Source organism: Anas platyrhynchos, chromosome 2, assembly GCF_047663525.1.
Source record: "Anas platyrhynchos isolate ZD024472 breed Pekin duck chromosome 2, IASCAAS_PekinDuck_T2T, whole genome shotgun sequence".
NCBI classification, from domain to species: Eukaryota; Metazoa; Chordata; class Aves; order Anseriformes; family Anatidae; genus Anas; species Anas platyrhynchos.
Window position 1 is genome coordinate 158,771,299 of NC_092588.1, and position 13,841 is coordinate 158,785,139.

The following is a 13,841-nucleotide window of genomic DNA, read 5'->3' on the forward strand; positions in this document are numbered from 1 at the left end:
CCTCACTGTTGCTAAGAAATACCTCTTTCCCTAAAACTGTCCAGGTGCTGTGAGATCAGACCAGGAGAGGAGGTACGAATAGTGCATTTACCTATAGCCTAAGGACCCTGAATGAAGTCATATCAGCTTTGTGCTCTGAGAAAAGAAAATATGTATAATCAGACTAGAAAGAGTAACAATCTTTTTGTCTTGATCTGCAGCTTGCTAATTCACTGTAATTCATTCAATTAATTGTAAACGAACACTTGTATTCATCAAATTACTTGTAAATGAAAAAGGCTATTAGTAAGCAAGTAAGATATGAGCAGGGTACTGAACTACCACTGCACCTGACCACAGAATTTCTTTGTCAGAATTAACATATTAGACATTTTTAGTAACTCACCATCGCGCAGCTTGCATCCAAGGGATGCTTATTTCATCAGGCCTGATATCTCAGAATTGAGTAATGATAACCCACTTACACTCAATCACATGCCAAGCCTTAATTAAGCTTATGTATTTCTGAGTGGGTTGGGTTTTTTTTGGGGGGGCGGGGGGGAGGGAGGGGTTGTGCTGGCTGGTTTTGTTGTTTCTATTTTTCCCCCCCCTCCCTTCTTTTTCCCTTCTCTGTGGACAATTCCAAGGTAATCAGCTCCACAAAGGTAAACGGCTGAAGATTGCTGCCAGGCTAAAAGTTTGAGGTGTGCTCTGGCCATCATTATTCAGGAAACAGTTACCTGATTATTAAGGACTTAAATTTCTAAATCAATTTTTAAGCCATAGTTAAATAAAGAACTAGCAACTTTCTTTAAACATACCTGGGAATATAAGTTTTAGGAAAGTGCTTAGAAACTTATTAGACCAGAGTCTAACATCATGACAGTTTCTGCTAAAAATAAAACTACATATTCTAAATAAAAACGCAGCAAAATTGAATAACCACAGGGCAAAACTTCCACTTACCTTCCTGCTGAAGTGAGACACGGCAGTAGCTTGGACAACCTCATGCTTTTTATATGTGCAAACTGGGCGGTTTCCAGCAGTGATGCAGATGTTCTCTGGTACCCTGGTGTAGGAGAGAGGCTGTTAAACTGCTTTTGTTCACCAAATCTCTGCAACTTTCAAGCTGATCTGGGAAGTGCTGCTGCAGGAGCCAGCATGCAGACTGCAACCAAACGAAAAATAACCACCTCAGGGAGAGAGCAGCAAGCTGCAGGACCCGGTTACTGTGGCGGTGATGTCCACAGCATTTACATCAGCAGCTAATGCTTGCATTTCTGTTCTCAGCACACTACTAGTCTTGGCTAAATCGTCCCTCAAGGGATACAGAGATTTATAAATTCTCAACATAGGAACAGACCTGAGGGGTCTTAATGACTATATTTTTGTTAGTTAAGGACTGAAAATCTTACTATCAATGCAGATGTGGTAGCCACTAATAACGTGTATTCCTTCTTCAACAACATTTCAGTCAGCAGTTTTATTATCAGCTGATAAGAAAAAGTGATTTATTTTACATTAAAAAACGACACTGGCAAACATTCTTTTTATTTTTCTCTGTTCACCACGAAGTTGCGGATAATTCTGATCTTAGATTTCAATAAGTAGATTTGTAGCCTCACAGCACTCTCATTCCAGAGCCAGCTGTGGAAGTGTGTTGTCACAAGACCTTCTTCACATCATCATCCAGCTGGGCTGCAGCTTTGTCCAGGCCTCTGGCACCAGGCCACCACTGCACAGTTCCTGCCACATCATTCCAGGTACGTGGAACAAGAAACAAAGATTGCTGCCCAGAAACGGTTACTACCTTCATCTCCAACAAAAACCCATACGCATGTGTTCACGTCTGCGCTATTGTTCTTTGTCACACAACAAAGAAAACTAATTTCAATGCTAATTTATAAATTTTATAGCATTCCATATCTAAATAGCATGAGGAAAAAAAAAACTGCAGACATAGGTAACTGATTTGCAATTTCCCAATGCTTCTACCTATTTTCACAAATTAGCACGAGATTTCCACTGTGAATTTTTGGTTACGAGCATACCTGGTGACCCAATAAAAGCTAGGGATGAATAGAAATTTCTATTCATGTTGAAACTCAACGTATCAAAGCTAAATACAGAGGAATTTTAGGGCTTTCATTCTCTTCTGACTGTTGAATAAACTGTATATTTTAAAAGCTTCTTAATACATGGCATAGCTTGTAAAATACACACTTTAGAAATCTACACAAATGAGATAGCAAATCCTTCCTTCCAAGAGAAGCTTCAAACCCCATCACTAGATTCACAGGAACAAGACAAGCAGGTTACTTTGAACTGTTTCCAACACAAGCAGAGGGAAAGTTTTTTAATTAAAAAAGCTGGAGACAAAACATTTACGTTTTGGGTTTGTGTTATATGCATCTACTTGTTCAGGAGTGATCAAAGATAGATCCTACCACGCTGCACTGGAACTATCCTCAGAAACTTATTTGACGAGTTCCAAAGCAGAAGTCCTCATTTTAAACATGCTCCAAACCACCTCGTCTCTTCTCCTACCAGGCGGGAACAAATTCCTAGTGTATGACAAGAATTCCAGTTTGGGCACTTCTAGTTTCACACACATCTTGGGATGGAAGCTAGATGCAACGGATGATCTTAAAGATTTTTCGGAGTCCACTTATTAGAAAATTACCCCCAGCTCAAGCACCCAGCCAATTCTACAGAGGAGCAAACAGCACCGAGGAAAAAAATCTTAAAAGCGTTTATGTACCAGAGGCAAAGACAGAACCACCACTGTAAATTGAACAGACTGTGCTTAAATTAGTGAAAACACTGCCTTGTGCGCTACTTGAAAATCAGGCTGGGGAGTAACAAGCTGGAATGAAGGCGACCAGACCTAAACAGATCAAGACTTGGGTTTTACACAGCAAACAACAGGTCTGAGGTAACAAGAAGGGAAGCCTGGCTGCTGAGCAGCACCCCTTCTTCCACTCCTCACCAGCCAGAGCTAGATAAGGCAAGAAGCAACAGCCCCAACTCCCTTTTGTGTTTGCAGCACTAATGCTGCCACAACCCCTGCTCCTGGCCGTTCTCCTGCTGCTCCTTGTCCTGCCTGCACACCTGCCTCCACCAGACCAAGCACGGAGCAGTTCAGCCCGCTGGCAGCACAGCAAGCAGCACTTCTCACTAAATCAGAGCTTCTCGAACCCCAGCAGGCTGATTTAAGGGACACATTCATCCTAATAAAACTATTAGCCATGGCCTGCCCTACGAAGAGGTGTGCCCTATTGATGAGGGGGACGTGGAGGTAGTGCAGCAAGCACCACCAATACAGGGTCTTTTACCAAACTTGGTGACACAAAGTATAACGCCTTCCTTGTGATTAAGGAAAATAGCGAGGGGAGCAAGCCTAAAATGTCATGAAATACAGAAAACAGGAAGTATTTCAGCTGGGCTGAGGAGTTAGGCATGTAGTTATCTTAAAGTACAACAAGAGACCTGATATACCATGTTGCAAGCAACTGTGGATTAAGATTGCTGTTTAAACAGATTTAGAAGCTTATAATTTGGTCTACTACCTCCAGAATCCTCTGGATTTCTATAATATAAGTCACCTGAAAATGAGGCTTCTTATCTGCAGAATTAAAGTGCAAGAACTGCAGTAGCCACTTTTAGAAGATCAGCAGTGCTCCTGTGTGTAACACGGGGATAATCTGTTAGGAATTTGTTCAGTTATTGATCACTAGCAGAAATAAACAAATAAATGTATACTTGGAGAAATCTGCACAGCAGGTCAAGAGAGGGGGCCCTGCCCCTCTGCTCCGTGCTGGCGAGACACCCCTGGGGTGTGGGGTCTGGTGCTGGGCCCCCGGTCCAGGAGGGACCTGGACACGCTGGGGAGAGCCTGGTGTGGGGTCGGGAAGATGCCGCAGGGCCCAGAGCCCCTCTGCTGTGAGGAGAGGCCGGGAGAGCTGGGGCTGCTCAGCCTGGAGTCTTTCAGAGGCAAATGTCTTGGTGCACAGCCGCGGGCATTATGAATTTGCCAAATACAATTCAGGCAAATTTCCCCCCATTTTGTCCATCAGCTTGCATCAAGAGATACTAGCCCGAAAAGATTCTTAAGAATGGAAAGACATCATTTCCTAGACATTATTTCCTGATGTCTAGGAAAAACTGTACACCCAAGCAGGAGGTATCAATGCTCTGCCTGCATATTCTGCACCTTGCAGCAACCTCCTGCTCAAGGATCTTTTGAGCCAGAGGTGACATCTCTGTGCTGAATTGTTCTCAGTGCATTTTTCAACTTCTCCAGTAAACTTTTGAAACCATTTATCTCTACAGCGTCCACTAACGATGAATCCTATAGTTTGTTCCACGCAAAAATGTATAAACAGAGACATTCAGGTCAGACTCCACCACCTTTCAGGTTCTATCTTACTCACTGAGGGGAAAAAATACATCTGCCAGCTAAGTATTATGTGACTTCATAGCAGAGTGTGACAGCCAGCTAAAAGCTGCTGTTGCAAAGTCAATTTCAGTTGAAATTATCTTTAAACTTCCACTGACCTGTAAACAAGGTTTCCTGGAGAACTTCAGCCTGAAACCACAGGTGATGAAAAGATCGCTGGCTGCACTGATCACGAAGCCTCTCCAGCACTACGACGCTTACGAGCTGGCTGGGAATGACTGACTTCATCTATCAGATGCTGGCGGTGGAGGGCACCACACAGGAATGCACAGGCAATTCTCAGACACCAAGATACTACAAATATTCTTTTAGTCTCTCCTTCAAGAGGAAGCAGCTGCTCTGACAGATTTTAGCAGAAGCACCACTGGCCAGGCACTATACACAAATGACTCAGAAGCAAGATTCGTGATGCTCTCCCCTGCTCTGTCCTAGGAGCAAAGGATCTTTCCAACTTTCTGGAAATAAAACAAATAAAAAAGGTAGCTGTGAGCAGTGAACACAGTGGGGTTTTGACTGTTCTACACGTGAGACCCAAAATATCCACTTACCAAGAGCAATTTTGATTCCTGCTCCTCATTCTCTACACCTGGAGATGCACATAGGTACACACACTGCCAGGCTGTCCTGTGTCTTCCACTAGGAGTACCTGCAAGAATTCACTTGCAAATTTTGTAGAATTAACTATTCTGTTTTTGTTTGTTTGTTTTTGTTTTGGTTGTTGATGTTGTTGTCTTTTTTAAAAAAAAAAAAACAGGTATTGTTTTAGAGAAAAATATCTGGCAGGTCCAATTTCAATAAAACATATTTTGTTAAAATATACAAAAGTTATAAGTATATATAATTTATAAATAAATATGTTATCTTGTTACTGCCATTGGATTGTTCAAAGTGTCCTGCACCAAGTACTCTTTTCTTTGGCACAGATTCAGTGGGCATGCAAATTCGTAAGTTAATAATTTGTAACCCCTTTGTAACCCCTTCCTAGTGCTGCAATGATGAAACAAGGCTTTAAAATTCCTTTTTTAACAACGTTTATCTACTCAATCTGACAGAAGCAAGACTTTAAGAACACACAAACCCACAAGATTTCAAAAAGCAAAAGGTGAAGCAAGTGCAGTTATCACACACCAAGTGCAAATTACTGGTAAACCGATTTCAGATGATACACTAGTACACAAGAAAATTTAAAATATCAAAAAAAAAAAAAAAGTTTAAGAAACATTAAAATAGTACAATGAGATCAAATTATTCAGTGTGATTTATAAAATTGCTTTCACAAATCACACAGCTGTTGATTTAAGACTTGGTTTAATGATGAAAATATTTCTTCACTTCCATCATTGCAGAATTATGTGGTTCTTGATTGCTGACCTGCTTCTGCACGTTCTACAGGAAACAAGAGGTAACAGCATCTCCTACAGGGCGCTTTGGGGTAGGAGACGAAGGTGAGAGGTTTTTTTTGTTTGTTTGTTTGTTTAGAGAGTAAACATTAACCTTCTGCTTTCAAGGTCCTCCAGAGCTCACAGGTACAAGAAATCATAACTGAGATCAGCAAAAAGAAAAACAAGGCACAGCACAGACCTCAGCACATTACCTGGTGTTGGTCGTGGACCACTAGTGACTGCTATTCTAGAGCGTTCTGAGAGTTTAGACTATTTAGAACAGCATGGCAGTAATTAATGAGCACTGCTCAGGACATGGTAATTGCCACAATTAAGCCTACCATTCTCCTCCCACACTTTTTCCTTCTTATCATGTGTGAGGAGAGCTGGCCACCTTGCAGTTCAGTTTCTACTGCTCCAGTCGCGTTGCCTCTTCATCCTCACCAGTGCATGCTCTGTGGAATAATAATAATTAAAAAAAAAAACACTTGAGACACTAAGCTATGTCTCTGGACAGTGTTTAATGTGCTTACCAGTAGCTTAATGGGTTTTCACACCAGCAAAATATCTCCTTAAGAGAAGAACAGTGCAGAAGGTAGCTGGAAGGTCAGCATTCCTTACAGGAGAGTTAAGGTTACTCGCTGTGGTCTGTGCTGTATAGCACCTGTGCTGTAATTATGCACGTACTTGTGCACGGAAGGAAATACTATGCAGAACAATCAGCTTATTGCATGCATCTGCATTCATCTCCGTGTAAACATCATAATTGCCTGAGAACAGTAACTGCTTCACAGCAAATTAAAGATAATCATAAGCTAAGTGGGTTGAAGAAATACTGACATCGAGCTAGCACCAGTTCCAGTTACTTAGAAAAGATTGAAAGCTTCTGAAAAGTTACTGTTTTCCTGTATTTTGCTGTGCTGTACGAGACACTGATATTATGGAAGTCTAGGGCCCTTAGGAATCATTATTTTCCATAGTATTAGGGTTGTATCAAAGAGAATTGAAAGCTTCCCCAGATCTCTACCTTTGGCCTCAGAACCTGTTCTAGTTGTGCTTACATTTTCCATTAACATCTCAAAGGGATGGGTTGATGCTTCCCAACTGCTCTAGGAGAGTTAACTGCAAAGAAATTAAGAAATGAATTCTTAATATGTACCCTTACTGAATCTCTCAAATCCAGGGGAGTCCCAGAACACCCAAAGGGACAGAAATCAGATGTTGACACTGGAATTGTAAAAGCCAAGTTCTTGTACTCCCAGGGCTTCTCCTGGTTTTAGTTGTATGGAAAACTAGGAGAAGAAAACGAAAAAGGAATCTGACCATAGGAAAAGAAAATGCCTACACTATGAAACAGGAGTCTATCCGTAACAGCAGGCAATTATTAGCACTAAATTGCTCTTGGGAAAAATCATACAACCAATTATATCAAACATCAAGCATTCGGGAAAATAACACAGGACAACCTGTGGGAGCATTCATACGGATAATTAGCGAAGCATATATTACATTTACTGTTACCATTATGCCATTATCACCAGCATCAGTATCTTGGGCACATCACACTTCCCACAGCCTCGGTAACTGCTGTTCTGCAGCACCGCAGCTGAAGCTGGGGTGACTCCACGAAGCAGATTTCGCCTTCTGCCCCCAAAACAAGAGTAGCCAACAGACAGTAAGCCACACACAACCTGTGTTTAAGCAAACTGACACATCAGGTAAGCAAGGTGGAAGAGAACTGCTGTTTCACAGAGCCCCGTTACATCAATTACAACATTTCTTTCCAGACAGAAGAGTAACTCCACGTACTTTTGCCATTAGCTTAGGCATATTGCCAGAAGGGAGGGATCTTCCAGGTGTAGAATGCACACCCAGCTTTCCACAGCTCTGGAGAGGAGCTACCATATTAACAGCAGTCCCCAAAATTAGAAAATAAGAGTTTCCACAGATCGGTTGCAAACAAACAAATGAAAAAAAAAAAGAAATCAATTTCAAAATATATAAAGAAGTCGATTTCAAAATATATCGAGTCTGCCACAGACTGATGTGAGAAAGATCAACGTACAGGGGCACATTCAGCTCTTAAGCTAGAACAGCCCACTAGAAGTCATATTTCTTCTGCTTCAAGTCTTAGCTTCTAAAAAAAACTCCTGGAGATTAACTAATAATAGAGCAAAGAACATCAACATCTCGTTAAATGACAGGTAACTACACAAAGGGTCTAGAAGCAGGGAGAATAAAATAGTACAGATCTGTAAGCTTCTGCCTGGCGTGCCCCATTGGACAGCCCCCTTGTTTCCTCTGCTTTGGAGGGATGCAAAGCAGCCAAGAATACATCAAGATGAAGCCAAAAGTGAAAAACCCCACCTGCTGCTGACTCCATTCTTCTTTTCAGCTACTACCCATTCCGAAGTCAGTATTTCGTTATGTTTCTGCACTAATTCTGAATTGGAAATGATGACGTTCCTTTAGGTACGCTATTTTATGGCAGATATGCAGATTGAATGTGATAAAAAAAAGCTGATTTAACAGTGCAGACCATACAGGGAACCTCCAGAGCAGCTGCAGCTGCTCTCTCAAGCCAAGCGCTCGGGCTGAAGCTGATTGTTACTCACACCAGAGCTCCCAGAAGTGCTCAGACCCTACGGCTTCTGCTGTAGTTAAAAAATAATTGTTTCTTCCCAGCCATGTTCCAAACAGCATGCAGTTTTTATGGCCTGGCCACAGCCTGAAACACAAAGAAAACACTGAACAAGTAGCTATTCAGTCAGCAGCATCCAGTTCACCAAACAAATCAGGACTTTGGGGAAAAAAAATAAATGAGGTAACACAACTGAAACAATCAAAACACACCACAGAAAGAGCAGTAGCACAGCCACAGTACTTCCTGAGAGAATAATCTGACAACACCAGTATCTTTCAGGGTACTATCATGCAATTTCTTTTGTTTGTTTTGTAAGAGCAGAATGAAGACAAAAAAATCAGGAAGAGTACTTTAAAATAAAGCTTCATTTTAACATGCCTCTGCTGCAAATAACAAACACACAACATCCTTCCAAAATATTGCAGTTTTCCTCAATGCAACTTGGCTTGGATCTTTAAGAAAAACTACACAGCACACCAATAGGAAGAAAAATGATTAAATATTGCAAATTTCTAAGTATTCAATGAAAGATCTTCTGGACAAATAAGCAAGAGGAACAAGAAGAGGGGCAGTGCCATCCTCCACCACTAAAACAAGACAAAAACTGCTGGGAAGGGCATCATTTTACGAAGTTGCTATCCTGGATTTCTGGGTACATTTGCAAGAATTTTCAGGTCCATTTTTGACTGCCAAGTAATCAATTCTCTTTTATTAAACTCTTTTCAACTCTTTTTTCAACTCTTTTACTAAAAAAGGGAAACATGAAACACTTAAAGACTTAAGCTCACTGGGTGATGCCCTCTGCTCTGCCACCTTCCTGGCCTCCTGGCAGATAAGAGCTCGCAGCAAACTCCTTTGTGGTTTTTGGGTCCTCTGTCCTTCCAGAAATAACCCTCTGAGGGCTGTCACTTCGCTCCTTGCTGCCTCGGAGTGCTGAGGGAAGAGGAATGGTGGCACTTCCAGTCTGGTGATGCTCAAGAAGCTCCAAGGGCCACCAGAGCCAGGAATACAACCGGTTATTGGGAAGAGTTTCTTCAACAAACCATCAGAAAAAGACACCCAACATCTCCGTAACACAGCTTAATACACGTCTAAGACTAATTAACATCTCCCCTCTGTAGAAAACAGCAAACCTCAGGGCGTTTCACAGATGAAACCCCACAAGATACGAACATCATTTGGAGATAAAGGATCTGGTACGTGCACTGAACCACTCAGCAAACAGAGCAGGCAGGAATAAAAAGCTTTACAGCCTGCATTATCTCCAGGTTACCACAGAGCAGCCACAGTTTGGGCCTTTCCTAACGCACAAATATGTCTTTTGGGGCCGGTCGGATTCAGGGTACTAAACTATCACAATCACAGATTCACCAATACCGCAGTAACCATTAGGGGTCTGGTTGGATTCAGAGAGCACTGAACTATCACAATCACAGATTCACAAATAACGTATATCCACCCTTACTCCAGTTGCGTTTAATGAGAGCTATCATGACCAGGAACAACACAATCAAGTGTGATTTATTACAGCAACAGGTACACAGGTTCTTTGGATTGCCAGTGATAGTGACTGTCTACAAAAGCAAGCTAGCGTGCATGAAATACACAGGTCACACAGGTGCAGAGCCTAGAAATTAATGCGTTAAAAGGATCAAAGACTCTAGAAAGATTTATAACCAAGTGTTCAAATCTCACCCAAAAACATCCCAATTGTTGGGGGGGGAAGAGAGGCTCAGCCCGTTGACTGGGCCCAGGAGGTCCTAAGGACCTATCTTCCCTAACATCCCCTCTCTCTTGGGCCAATTTATATTATTTTCTATCTTTCAGGTGGAGCCTGAGTGGCTCTAGTCAAGCATATCTTAGTTGCGATTGGGGAAAAATTCTCCCATTTCTGTTTAAATAGGCTCCGAGAAATTCAGAGCTTGGTGAGGGGTGGTCACACCTCGGAGGGGGGTAGCTTTTGGGATGGAGGTGTGTTTTGGTATTATAAGGATATTATAGTGAGCAAAAGTACACTAGGGTACAGCATTTGTCAGAATATAAGAGGTTGGTTGCAAAAAGTGCAGCTCATCTGTGGGAACAGTGCCAGGACCTGAGGGAACGGCATGGAGCTGGGACAGGGGAGGGTCAGGCTGGTGTTGGGGAAACGTTCTGCACCCAGAAGTGGTCGGGCACTGGGACAGGCTGCCCAGGGACGTGGGCATGGCCCTGAACTTGAAGGAATTTAAGAAATATTTGGACAATTCCCTCAGGCGCTGGGGCCCCACCGGGCGCCCCCGTCTCCACAGCGCGATCTGGCGGCCCCGAGCGGGAACCTGAGGGGAGCACTCGCCCCGCCCCCATGCCCGCTGCCGATTGGCTGCTGGGCCCCGCGCCGGCTGCGGAACCAATCAGAGCGGGTAAATAGTGCCTGCACGTGCTGGGAGGGGAGGAGGGAGGAGAGGGACAGGCCGGAGAGCCAATCACAGCTGTCAGCCCGCCCCCCAAGGTTATATAAGAGGGGCAAGGAGGGGAGGCTCGTCTTGGCGCCGGCAGCCATCTTGTCCCATGGCGGCGCTGTGTGGCTGCAGCCCTCAGCAGCCCATCAAAGCCCTTTCACAGCGCGCAGCCCTTCCTCCCTCCTCAACCCATTTCAGCTCCTAATCCAATTACAGAAACGGCTCAGCCTGTGATTAATTCGTACCAAGCAACGGGGCTCCGTTGGGAGCACAGCGCTTGGTGCGGGTGACTGGGGGGCAAGTCGGCGCAGCAAGGATACCCAGTGTGTGTGCTTTAGGCAAAAACAAAACAAACAAAAAATCCTAAAACTATAATCCCTTATATCAGTAGATCTCACACAAGAAAGGTGCAATGTGTGAAGCCTTTGCTGAGGTTGCCTGGGAAGGTCAGGCAGTGACCATTGGATCTCCTTGCCAACACCTTCCTGAATTGCCCTTCCCTATTTTCTTGTCATACACTGAGGCAGAATTACCATAAAACAGAGCTGCCGTGACTGTCCTGGGAGTAATCTACTCTATAGATAATAAGAACCAAAAAACATGAACTGGCCATGCACGGCCAAAGCACTCAAGCCACCCAAAGAAACGTTGGGTGAAAACCCAGTGTTTCTGCACGTGCTCGTCAGGCCCTGGGATGTCTTGAGTTAATTCAGAAGGGACAATAATATTTTCATTTAAAGATTTACAAAAAAGGGTCACAGATTAGCCATTATGCTCTGTATAGTGCTTTATTAGGGGTTTGTTACTGATGTAATAGACTGAGAACACAGTTTCCAAAAACGTTATTTAATATCTGATTAAATATGTTTTTTTCTAAGGTATTGAGCCAAAACCAACATTTAAGAATTCACAATTGTCTCATTTGGCCATGCAATATCTTTCCCCAAAGGTTTATTTTACGGCACAGCTGCAGCTGAAGAAATGGTCTCGTTGCTGGTTGGACTTCCAGCCCAGTGGAGTTCAGAAGAAAAATGCATCCTTTTTAACAAACATTAGACCACAAAAAGGTGCTGGAGCCAAGGCAAAAATGGAAAAAAGAAGAGGAAAAGAAAAAATTAAGAAGGTAAAGAGGAACAAAACGTGATGTTTTGTTTTGTTTTCCAAAGATCCTTAATAGGCTGGTACACTTCCAAGGTGCTGCAATTTTCCATTTCTGATACTACTTCTTTATTGGGAATGGATTATAAAGTTCCTTCATACAGCGAGATAAAACTGGATATTTTATAACTGTGTCATATTGAGGGCCTGAGGGAAATGCACGCATTTTTTTTCTTGACCAGCACTGAACTCAGCCCATGTAACTTTTTTACTGCCCCCGAATTACACGGCTCCTGTCATGCCTCCTCACGAGAGCCATTAAGTGATATTAGAAATGAAAGCATGCAGTTTCATATAAAAAATGGAGACATGATGTATTATCCACTGACAGTCCAGTCTAACAATTTCCATTAGAGACACCTTTTATATATTTTTTTTTAGCAGCTTGACTGCACAATTTTCTTTCACAATTCTCGGACTTGATTTAAAAAGCAATTTATCAGTTTGATCCAGTATCCCCTTTTCTGACGTTTAATACATCATCCAGATCATCGGAAGTTTTAAAAGGTACAGCAGGGAATTGTAGCCTTCTCCTTCACCACAGAGGGGATCAGGAAATGATCTGTCTTATTTGTTCCATCGGTGACAACTCATGCGCGAGGTATGGCAGATTTTCCTTTATGGGGGGTCTTTGGTCTGGGGATTATTTTAAAAAAACAACTTTCTGCTTCCAGCATTTTAAAACTACTTTTTGTTTGCTTATAAAGCTTTAGTGATTTGTTCTTCAAACTCCGTCTCAGAAGTTGCACTTCCCTTATCCATTGCTTAGCTTACGTTCCGTAGCTTCAGTCGAATCTGGCCTCTCCAGTTATGAAATAATTCAGTCCTTACGGTGTGCTATTTAGCTAGGTTGGTTTATTTGCTTCTCTGCCTCATCTTTGGCTAGTTACGCCGACTTTCTCTCACTATGGTTTATGTAAGTCATCACTGAGCTAAAATCAAAATTAAGATTCCACATCACTGCAGCAGCTGCTGGTAACATCCCACGGGAAAAAAAACGAAAAAAAAAAAAAAATCACAGATTTCTAGTAAAAATGATGAGCTCAAAAATTGCATTTATGGCAACGACCTTCCAAACAAATACTCACAGCAACTTTCCAAATGAATCCTCACAGCTTTTCCACAAACCAAGCCTTTTCCATAAATTGTATTAGCCTCATAGTGTAGAAAAAGCCACGAAAGCTTGAATGAAAATCTAAATACTTTCATCTGCGCTGCCCTATTTTTCAACATCCCCCAGCAGCAGTGAGTCTTAGCTCTTCTGACAATTAGCTTCTGTGAAATTACACCGACATAGCATTACATCCTTTGTCTTTAGGACTACAACAGGCCACGTATAAACCACACGCAGGATGGTATAAGCAAGCCTGTAAGGAAGTCTAATGTAACTGGACTGTAAAGGCCTCAGATCTTAGAAGATCCAAAAAAAACCAATACTAATTACTCATTTGATTCACCCAATGAGAGCTGCAGTGTCTGGGTAGGAAGAGAAGACCGTACAGGAAAACAAATTAAAAACGTGTTTTACCGGAATTACAGCAAGGCTTAATTGCTTGCACGCATTATAAATAAATAATACAGTTTCCCATCTCAGAAAGCAGAACCTTACGTTTGTTTGTTTGTTTTAATTCAGCATCTTCATTATTAGGAACTTCATTTGTGGGACAGACGTATCCTGGCTGTTCTCATTTAAGGGTGAGCAATGGGGGGGTCTCTCTGGTGGTGCTGACCACCGGGAACCTCCTCTGCTAACTTCTAAACCCACTAACTAGTGTCAAATA

The 13,841-nt window shown here is 42.5% G+C and overlaps 1 protein-coding gene and 1 long non-coding RNA gene across 2 annotated transcripts in view; both read left to right on the plus strand.

Annotated features, from left to right (window-relative positions):
• Positions 1 to 1,067: 1,067 nt before the first annotated feature.
• On the plus strand, positions 1,068 to 6,147 carry LOC140001673 (uncharacterized). The gene is made up of 3 exons (XR_011807155.1): positions 1,068 to 1,742; positions 5,785 to 5,840; positions 5,947 to 6,147. It is a non-coding gene; the product is annotated as an uncharacterized lncRNA (long non-coding RNA).
• A 5,721-nt stretch (positions 6,148 to 11,868) lies between these two features.
• DHX30 (DExH-box helicase 30) overlaps positions 11,869 to 13,841 on the plus strand; it is a 37,975-nt gene continuing 36,002 nt past the window's right edge. Inside the window, exon 1 of the mRNA XM_072034056.1 lies at positions 11,869 to 12,025. The gene's annotated coding sequence lies outside the window, so the exon portion shown is untranslated. The remainder of the gene's footprint in view (positions 12,026 to 13,841) is intronic.